The sequence below is a fragment of the Manis javanica genome, chromosome 8, assembly GCF_040802235.1.
Source record: "Manis javanica isolate MJ-LG chromosome 8, MJ_LKY, whole genome shotgun sequence".
In the NCBI taxonomy this organism is placed as follows: Eukaryota; Metazoa; Chordata; class Mammalia; order Pholidota; family Manidae; genus Manis; species Manis javanica.
Window position 1 is genome coordinate 30,924,663 of NC_133163.1, and position 10,926 is coordinate 30,935,588.

The 10,926-nt window shown below is 36.8% G+C and overlaps 1 long non-coding RNA gene across 3 annotated transcripts in view; it reads left to right on the top strand.

Annotated features, from left to right (window-relative positions):
* Positions 1–10,708, top strand: part of LOC118968543 (uncharacterized) — a 72,543-nt gene extending 61,835 nt beyond the window's left edge. For 2 of the 3 annotated variants that reach the window (XR_012133770.1, XR_012133771.1), the window contains exons 2-3: positions 3,583–8,402; positions 10,305–10,708. This is a non-coding gene — a long non-coding RNA (uncharacterized lncRNA). The remainder of the gene's footprint in view (positions 1–3,582; positions 8,403–10,304) is intronic. The other variant, XR_005056277.2, reaches the window with a different exon arrangement.
* Positions 10,709–10,926: the final 218 nt, after the last annotated feature.

The window sequence follows — 10,926 nt, forward strand, 5'->3', positions numbered from 1 at the left end:
AAGCAAAACCCTTACAACACTCTTAAGCATAGATGTGTTTCCTATTATCATTACTGTCACAGTGTAAGCACTTCAGTTTGCATCCCTTGCTGTAGAGGAAACCCTATCCGTCCACCCTCAGGGGTATGTCTCCATCCAGACAATAAGATCAGATCACGACAATCCAGCAGCTGTGCTTTATGGGTTATTCCATCCTGAGTAATTCCACATACAGGCATCCATCATCCAGCCATGCTGAGCTAAACCATGGCCAGTCCAGTTACTTTTTATAGTCTCTATTCTAAAGGGAAGATCCTTTCATCCTTCCTACAGTGTTCAGTTTCCCAGCTCCAGATACCCTGCACATAATTAACCAAAAAGGAACAAGCAACATTTAGCAAGGCAGTGCTCTCCAAGTTCACACAGGCAAGCAACAATATTTTTTCCACCTTCACCTTAAACCCCACCCCAAAGTTAGAGTTTCAGAGATAGCTCTGATTCAAACATACTTGAGAAGGTCAGTCACCAAACAGAATACTAGGCACTCACTCTAAATCATCTGAGTCAAGTTAAGGGTGACCCCCTCACCTCGCCCCCCCAGGAAAGGTGAATGAACTCTCTACCTCTTACAGGACTGAAAAAACTGGAAATTTATAAGCAATCCCAAAAGAATCTTAAAGGTCTGGCTTTAAATAATCATATCTAGATATAATTTTAGATTACAAACATAATGTGCATATTATTTTAGCAAAATAGATTCTATTCTCCATAATATCTTAAAATTTGTTTTCATTTAGCACTGTATTACTAACATTTGATGTCAATACATTTAATTTTACAATATTTTTAGTGGTTTTTATGCTTTTCAGCTGTATGAATGTAATCAATTCCCTACAGTTGGACACTTGGATTGTTTTCTGATGTTCACTAAGACAATAATGCTAAACTTTTTATAAATTTGGAGAGCAGCTTTATTTGTTTACCATGGGAAATTTTCCTAGATGTAGTTCCCCTAGTCCTGCCCATCGTTGGAAAGAATCCATTTGTAAGAAAAAAAAATCTTTAAATATCTTAATTTTAATACTCAATCTATTTCATGTTAGGCTCTAATTGACACAGAAACTATTATTTACAAATATCTACTGTGTGTCCTGTACTTACATTCTTTACTTAAGTCACTGAACAGCCTTTTGTGATGGCTATTATTATCCTCATTTAAGAAATGAGGCTCAAAGAAGTATAGTAGTATGTCCAGGACTACAGCTAGTTAACAGCAGAAAATTTGAGTTCTTGTTGGTCTGACTTCAAAGTTCAGGAACTTTGCTTAGCACCATATACTGAAGAGATTCCATAATAAAATTTTTGTATAGATCCAGCAATACATTAGATGCTTTGAGAAAGATGAGCATTTAAAACTGTTAGGGAATGAATTTGCAAAATGAATACCATTTACTAAAAATTGATGGCAATTAAAATGTTTAGTTATAAGGCTCCTGAAATTGAGATATTTCTAATTTACTTTTGTCCTGAAAACAGAATTTGTACCGTCTGCTCTGAGATGGATGCATGCTTAAGCTTAATTCCATGCTCTTCCTTAGTGCCTGCCCAAAGCTCTTTGAGAGATCTCTATTCATGAGTTTAATTCCTTGTTCTTACACTATATAGGTTAGCTTTTCTCCATTGGGTGTTCTCAGTAACATCAGTACCAATACCAACATGTTATAGATGTAATAGAGGACATGTTTAAAGAGTTTGCTACATTAACTACACTCAAGGTATTGTGAGGTATAGATTCTTGTTGGCTCCTTTTTGCCCACTCTGATCTAAATCTGTCCATCTTTTGGAAAGACAGATTTCTACCATTGGAAAGACAAATGCATCCCATTGACCCAGATGGTCAATTCTTGAGGTTGAATTAGTTTTTAGTTTTATAGTTACTACAATATTGAGGCTGCCTTTCAGAAAATTTGATCCTCTTCACCCATTGGCCATCTTTGGCATGTGTCAATTAGGATAAGTTTACCTGCAAGAAAGAATGTCTTAAGCCAAGAGAACTTTTCTTCTTTTTTAAGAAAGATTCCCTAAGTGGGCACTCCCAGAGTTGACTGGCAACTCAAAAATGTCATTGAGGATCTAGTCACTTTTTCATTCTTCAGCTGTAGCATCCTGAGCATTGCTGGCTTTTCATCCTCATGCTTGTCACCATGTTTCATAAGATGGCTGCCACAGCTCTGGGCACTGGGTCTTCACTGTACATTCAAAGTGGAGGAAAGGGGGGGCAAGAAATGAAAAAAAAATACCTGTCTTATTTATCAGGAAGGAAATGTTGTCCAGATTTTCTTCTATGTGCCTGATGGGAACTGGATCACATGGCCATCTCTATTTGCAAGATGGGCAGAAAAATGAGTATCTGTCAAAGAGGTTTCAGTTTCCTGTGACTGGTTTAGACCAGTCACAGTTATGTTTATTCAGCGTTTTTATTCCCACCTTTTTAGTGCTTTTTTTGATCTTTCACTCTTACTGTGACTGAGGCTGAAGAAGGGAAATGACTATTGGACAGGAAGCTAACAGCGCCTGCTGCTCATGTGACATGGTAAACCATGTGTTCCGGTAAGAAAGGACAATAAAGTCACCTATATTCTATGATTAAGGCTAGTCAACAAATGTTTGGTCTATACGTGGCTCCTGCCTAGCCTTGGCCACAGTAAGAATGAAAATGATAATAAAGACACCAAAATTGTAAGAATACAAAAGCTGATTAAAATCTTCCATAGGCCAGACTCATTACCAATACCACTATGAGGCTCACCTGGGCCAAAAGAAAGAGGTCAGTTGAAGTTGTGGTTCCAAGTCAGACAGAGAACAGTTCATCTCTGATAGCATCTTTGCTGAAGACAGCTACCCTTATCTTTTAAGACTAAGAACATGCCAGTTTCCCTGGTTAGAAAGACTCACTTCTTAAGGCAAAAGTCAGGATGTGTGCCATGTTATGGGCAGTCAAAAATTTTTTTAAATGCTGTTTGTGTGGGTGTGTATGTGTATGTTCCTCAGCAATGAATTATGCATGGAAAGAAGTCTGATTGACAGTTATATATCAAATAAAATAATCTGCTCTAAAAACCAGTCTCCAGATCTCTGAGTCTCTCCGATCTTCTTTGTGTGATATTGTCTAATGAATCAGAGAGGAGAGCCAAGAGGCTGCCAAGGTTGTAACATGACAGTATTTACCTCAGAAAATAGCCCTAGGACATAATTTTGGCTTTTGCCAACCCCAGCCTCTCCTGCACAATTTCCTTTGGTATCACTATAGCCTAGAGCCCAGTTTGTGGTTTTATAATGTACTGTCAGTGGAAAAGTGATTGCTAAATAATGTTTCATTTAAAATTAGGATACAAAATTGTAGCTACCAAATGACCTCAGGTATATACCTGTATGTTACATGTGCAATTATATGAAATTAGAAACCTTAATAATGGTTATTCCAGATGATAATATTTTGATGATTCTGCTTTATACTTTTCTTCTTGTTTAATTTTCCAACAATAAATATGCATTGCTTTCCTAATTAGGTAAATATCGTTGTTTTTTCTCTCTTTAAATCAGCGTCAGAGTGGAAGATGCTGCTCCAATAGCTGTTTGTAGTCACCATCTTGGGAAGGAGCAAACCATTCAAGAGCTGTTTTCTTTTCATCAGGAAGTGCATTTCTCACTGGTGTGAAGGAGAATAATCAACAGATCAAGACCAGAAGTTTTGAGATGATTTCTCAGGGAAGAGACTGCCCCGGGTGCTTGGGGCCTGATCTGTCCGGCTTCTTGATGCTCCAGGCTCTCTGCCGAATTTTGCCCCTGTGCTCCAATGAGACTATTACTTTTAGCTCTGTTGACTCCTAAACTGTAGGCAAACCAACAAGCAAGAGACAAAGTATCTTGCAGATGGTCAGTCAAGCTCTAGTATGCAGATGGTCACACAGCCCTTAGGAAGAGGCCTCCTTACACCAAGAGGAAGAATGATATGGTATCTTGGGTAGAAAGTATTTACAGAAGATGAAATCAAGCTAAAAGCCCAGGGATTCCAGGCTGCCAGCTCCAGTAGCAGCCAGAGCTGCAGACCTTCTTCATCTCCTGCCACTCTCCTCCATCATTCACCAGGCTCCAGCTAAGACAGCTTCTTATTCCTCAACCAGCTGCTGCTCTCTGCCTCAAATCTGCAACTGTTCACTTCATTGAAGTCGCAGCTTAAACGTTACCTCATTAGAGAAACTTCCTCTGAGAATTCAATCTAAACTGCCACCAAAACATCCCCACCACAGCCACTCTCTCACCTTTCACTTGGCTTCAGTTTTCTTCATGTCACTTAGTTTCATTGGAAGTTTTATAAAAATGTACCTGAGTTTACTTGTCCATTATCCCCCATCTCTGTGCTAATGGGAGCACGATGGGAGCCAAAACCTTGTCTTGTTAACAGTGAAGCTTGACATCTAGAACACTGCTGTATACAGTTGGCTTTCAAGAAAGAATCATGTCATCCATGAACAAATCACTTGCCGCCCCCTTCACCTTTGTAGGTGGTCGTGAGGCTGCTTTCCACCCCTGAGGAGGGCTACCTGTACACCACTGTTGCCCCCCCTTGTCATCACGATCACTGCCCAACAGCACATGCCTCTCACTTATCTCAACTTACTTTTATTTGTGTCTAGTTCATTTCCTTCAACCTGTCCTCTGGGAATCCCCTTAGAACCTCAGCCTTTTTCTGGGTGTTTCACTTATGCCCTTCTTTTTTTTGCCAGCTGTATTGAAGTATGATTGACAAAATTTGCATTTAGGTTGCATAAGTGATGACAGTGTATTTTTTGAGTTATGGTGAGAACATTTAAGATCTACTCCTAGCAAATTTAAAGTATACAGTATAGTATTACTAACTGTACTCAACTTGCTATACATCAGATCACAAGAACCTATTCATCTTATAACTGAAAGTTTGTGTCCTTTGACCAAATTTCCCCATTTCCCCTGCCCCCCAGCTCCTGGAAACCACCATTCTACTCTCTGGTTATATGAGTTCAGCTTTTTTAGGTTCCATGTATAAATGAGATCATACAGTATCTTTCTGTGTCTGGCTTATTTCACTTAGCATAGGTTCCTTCAGGCTCAGCCATGTTGTTACAAATGGCACGATTTCCTTCCCTTGCCTCCTTACCATAACCAAAACCTGTTCTTTACCATCTGGGCCCAGTCCCTGAACCTCAGTGTCTGTAACTAGTGTCCAGGGGCAGTAACCTGGAGAATCCCACAGTGGCATCTTTGTTGCTGCAGAAGCTCCTGTAGGGCCTAAGTCATCCATGACACATAATTCAGCACCCTGACTTTTCCTCCCTAAAACAATGGAGGGGGTAATCCTGTGTTAAAATCTCTTACCAGCTCTGGAGCTTTGGCTAGCATCTCATGATCCTGAGGTTACAAGCTTGAGAAGAGTCAAAACACCAAGAACAGTTGAGCAGAAATTACAGACAGATCCTGCATCCTTGATGACATGAGTGAGCTGCCGAATCACCTGAGATCACTTTCCTTTGGATTTCTTGTGGTGTAAATGGATGAGCATTCTATTACTTACAGAGGGAAGAAATACTAACAGGGCTGTGGGATTGAGCAAGGACTTTTTTAATGATGAAACGTCCTTTTACAAATGGAAGGTGCTTGCGCATATAAATCTCTATTTTTTTCTTCTGCACTCCTATTATATCATTATTTGCAAACAGATAACTCTATCAAAATACCAGTGTACATTTGGGCTTATCTATTATTTCTGTTATAACAGTTCTTTTAATATCATGAATAAGACAACAGTGCCTATTATTTCTTCTGTTATTCAACATTACTTTATAGATTTTAGCTAATACAATAATAAAATAAAACAGTAACTATCAATAGTTAAATAGTAAAATTTACATTTGCAGATTAGATTATTTTCCTAGGAAGACTAAGAAATTCTACTTTTAAGTCTGTTTCCTCATCTCTAGGATGGATATAATATTATCTACCTTATATAGATATTGTAAGGGTTAAATGAGCTAATACACATTATATCTTTAGAAAAATGTCTAGCCCATTGTTAGGTCTCTGTGTTAGGGTATTATTATCAAAATCATTGAATAAGGTGACTGGATACAAAATTAAAATACAAAAGTAGTCTTACTTTTAATATATAGAAATTTAAATGTGAGGAAGGAGGAACTACCATTTTTAGTTAAAACCCAAACTACAAAATGCCTAGAAATAAAATTCACAAGAAAGGCAAAAAGTGCCTTAAATTAGTAAAACTATAAAAATCTTATGAAATGTGAAGTCACAAGTTCCTAAGATGGAATGATATAATATCATAACAATGTTTACCCTTCCCAAATTAATTTATATATTTAATGAAATTTCAACCAGAATTCTATTTTGGTATTTTTTATACTGAATGATTTTAAAGGTCAATGGAGGAATAGTTGAGAGTAGTCAAGGATGTTTTTACAAGAAGATGAAATGGTGATATTCAAATTTGCTATAAATCTAATAAAAATAAATAAGCCAAAAAAGGGTGACTTGGCACAATCATACACAAATAGATCAATGAAACAGAATCTAAAATTAATTCAAGCAGATATGAGTCTTAGTATTTGACCAAATGGGAGAGGTTAGTTTATTTAGTAAATTATACTGATAGAATTGGCATCTGAAGGAAAACAGGTTAGAACTATGCATCATACCAGGTACAAAAAATTCTAGATAAATTAAAAATATAATGTAAAATATAAAATTTTAGGAAATCAGTTTTAGGAAAACATTTCTGCAAGCCTGAAGCAGAGACCTTAAGCAAAACATAAAAACCAGAAGTGATTGTGAAAAAGATGCATTTTATGCATCTTTTAAAAATTAAAAGACTTTTACATGAGGAATGATACCATAAGTAATATTTTTAATGACAAATAGACTTTGGGAAAGTATTAACATGTGGCAAATGAGCAGTTCAAATCATGAATTAAATTGAGAATACTTACAAATTGATAACATTAAGAACTAGAAAAATGGACAGAGGATATAAATAAAGGGAGTATATGCAAATGGCTAATAAACATAATTAAAAATTTTTTAAATATCTTGGAGTAAAATGGAATACCATTCTATATATTAGGTTGGCAAACATTGAGAAAGTAGTAATGTATTGCATTAAACTGACAAATTCAAGAAGTTCTATGAAATTCAGATAAGATAATTTTAGTGAAAGCTACACCCAGGCACATCATAGTGAAACTGATAAGAACCAAAACCAGAAAAATTTAAGAAAAACAGATCAAGCAGATCTATTAGCTGAAAAACAGCATAAAAAACTGACAACTGGCTTCTCAACTGCCTAGTTTATATTATATTTAATCAAGCAAGGGTACATGTTGTAATTGCTACGCCAGAGGTTTGCAAACTTTCTCTGTAAAAGTTTGAATAGTATTTCCCACTTTATAGGTCACACAATCTCTGTTGAAACCACTCAGCCCTGTTGTAGTGCAAAGCAATCACATATAATATGTAAACAAATGGGTGGCTGTGTTCCACTAAATTTTACTTACAAAACAGCCCACAGACCAGATTTGGCTCACAGGCCGTAGTTAGCTAACTAATCCCTGCTCTAGGATGATTGGTAAAAGACAAATGAAAGAATGTGTAACTGACTGTACCTACTCTACCTGGGTGTTCTCATGTGTTCCCATGGCCTCAATGACCACCTGTATATGCTGGTGGTTCCCAAGTCTGTGTCTCTGGTGACATGCCTCCTGAGCTTCAGATACATCTCCAACTGCCTCTGAGGTTTCCCATTTGAATACCATGCAGCTTCATCAGTGTTCATCCAAATGACATTTACCAGGTTCAGCCAAAATGACACTTACCTCCTTATTCTCCAAACATGTTTTTACTCTCATGTTTCCCAAGTCAGTGCTGCTACCCATCTGGTTTCTCAGGCCAGGCACCTGGAAGTCATGCTGGACTCCTCCTTCTGCCTCATCCTTTGGTCATTCAGCAAACAAGGCCTACTTCTTCCACCATGGAAATATTTTCTCTCAAATGACTCACAGTCTAGCAATAAAACCTTCATGAACAAATGTAGAAATTATATAAGAAGTAGAAGGATGGTTCGCTGAATGTTAGATGAGGGTGCTTATACTTTTGAGGAAGTTCACTAAATATCAAGTAAGTCATTGTAACCTATGGCTGGAAAAAGTGTGGGAGTCTAGAGGGAGAGGGCAGTGAGGACGCTTTAATACAGACATGTTGTTCTTTTATTCCATGATAACCATCATCTGCTTCCCCCCAACAGAAACACAGCCTCCAAGAGCAGCCGTTCCCACCTTGCCAAAGCCTGCTGTGGACATTGAGGGAGGCCTGTTCAGGTAGGAAGAACATAGCAAGGAGAGAATCTTCAAAGGCAGGAAATTCCAGGGCCTAGAAGATGAATAAAGTTCTCCTATCCTGTGGAGCACTCTCAGGATCGTGGTACCCAGGGAAGGCAGGGAGAGAATGTGACGGCCCAGTGAGGCAGAGGCGTCTGGATGAGTGGAGAACCTAGTGACCAAGAAAATTCTCTGTTTTCGTGAAAAGACAAATTTGGGAAGATTTTTTTTTTTAAGAGTTTCAGAATGGAGGCAAGCTGCTTCCTATCTTGTATAATTTTACTTAGAAAATATATAATAATTATTTGACATTTATATAGCATTATACAATTTTTAATTATGTCTGTAGATATTATCTTCTTAGAAACTAATAATAAGCCTTGAAGGTAGAGATTCTCCAGTTCAACAGATAAGGAAACAGAGGCCCATAAATGATTAAGCTATTTACTTTGGGGCATGTGGTTAGTGGAAGACTTGGGACCAGAACGCATGGCCTCTGACTTCTAGCTTAGGGTCCTTCTACTCTACACTCCTTTCTGTAAAGGAGTTATTCAGTTTCTGGTATTCTTTATTGGTTGGGAAAATATACCTACAACCCCTTTAAAAAGACCATACAAACACTAATCAAAAGATGAAAGCTATAGCTATGGTAATATCAGATAAACACTTTAAAAGAAAGAAGCATTGCTAGAGAAAGAAAAGGAAAGATAATAGCAATTCTAAATATGTATGCACCTAAAAATGTAATCTCAAAAACAAACTGTCACATACTGCATTATCAGACCTAACCCACAATTGCAGTGAGAGATTTGAACCTATTACTCTTAGAAACTAAGAGAACATGCAGATAAAATGTAAATAGAAAAATAGATTTGTACAATACAATTAACAAACTTGACCTGATTGAAGTATAAAACACTGAATTCAATAGCTGAAGAACACACATTCTTTCCTGAAGGCATATAGAACGTATCGGCATATGCTGGGCTATACGGCAAGTTTCAATACACTTGAAAGACTTAAGTCATCCAGAGAATGTTTTCTCAGCACAGTGGAATTTAGGTACCAAAGCCAAAAAGATAAAAATCTCCAAATATTAAAAACTTGGAAGTATACTCCCCAGTAACCTATGGGTTAAAGGAAAAACAATCAGTAGAAGTTATAAAATGTTTTTAACTGAATGGTAAATAAAATTACAAGCTATAGAATGTTATGAAATAACACTTCATAAGTACAGCTAAAACTGCTTAGGGTGAAATTTAAAGATCTATATGCATGGATTTAAGAAGGAGAGAGATTGGAAATCAGTGGTAAAATATCTATCTCAAGAAATAAGGGAAAGAAAAGCAAATCAAACCAAGGAAAGAAGTAATGACAAATTATAGAGGTAATAATAACAAAAATTAATTTAAAAAATGATAATCATACATTAGACAAAGTCCACAGAGCTAAAGTTGTTCCTCTGAAATATCTTGAAAAGACAAAATTATAAAGCCTGGCAAAACTATTCAAGGAAAGAAATAGGAAGTGGCATAAATTATCAAATCAAAATTTAAATAAAGAAAAATTAAAAAATGCAGATCCTTACAGACAATAAAACAATTTTAAAGAGCATATTATGAGCAACCTTATGCCAACAAACTTCATAATGTATATGAAATGAACAAATACCTTGAAAAACTCCAACTGAAACAAGAAATAGAAAATGTGAATATGTGTTATATTTAATTTAAGTATCTGTGGTAGACAGAATAATCATCCCCCAAGGAGTTCCATATCCTAATCCCTGAAACCTGCTATATATATACCAGGTTAAATATAATGTTGCCTTATATGGCAAACGGAACTTTGCAGATGTAGTTAAATTAAGGACCCTGATAGAGATTATTTTGGATTTTCCAGGTAGGCCCTTTCTAATCATATGGATCCTTAAAAGCAGAGAATCTTTCCTACTTGTAGTCAGAGGAAGATGTGACTAAAAAAGAATGGTCAGAAATATGCAATGCTGCTGGCTTTGAAGATGGATGAAGGGGGCCATGAGCCATGTGGGTGGCCTCAGCTGCAAAAGGCAAAGAGCAAGATTCTTCCCTAGAGCCTCCAAAAAGGACCATAGCCCTGCTAATACCACTGAGATTCATGTTGGACATCTATCCTACTGAACCTTAAGGTAATAAAATTTGCAATGTTTTAAGCCACTAAGTTTGTTGTGGTTTGTTACAACAATCATAGAAAACTCATTCAATTTATTAAAGAATTTGAATTCCTAATTTAAAAATCTTCCCTCATGAAAAAACTCCAGTCTCAGATTGGCTTCACCAATGTTACACATACTTTTCCAGAAAATAGAGAAGGAACACTTCCCAACTCATTTGACAATGCCAGAGAACCTTGATAACCAAATATAACAAGGACAGTACAAGAACAGAAAATTACAGACCAATCTCCACCATGAATACAGATACAGAAGTCCTTAACAAATTATAAGCAAACCAAATCCAGTAGTATACATAAAAGGAGAGAACAT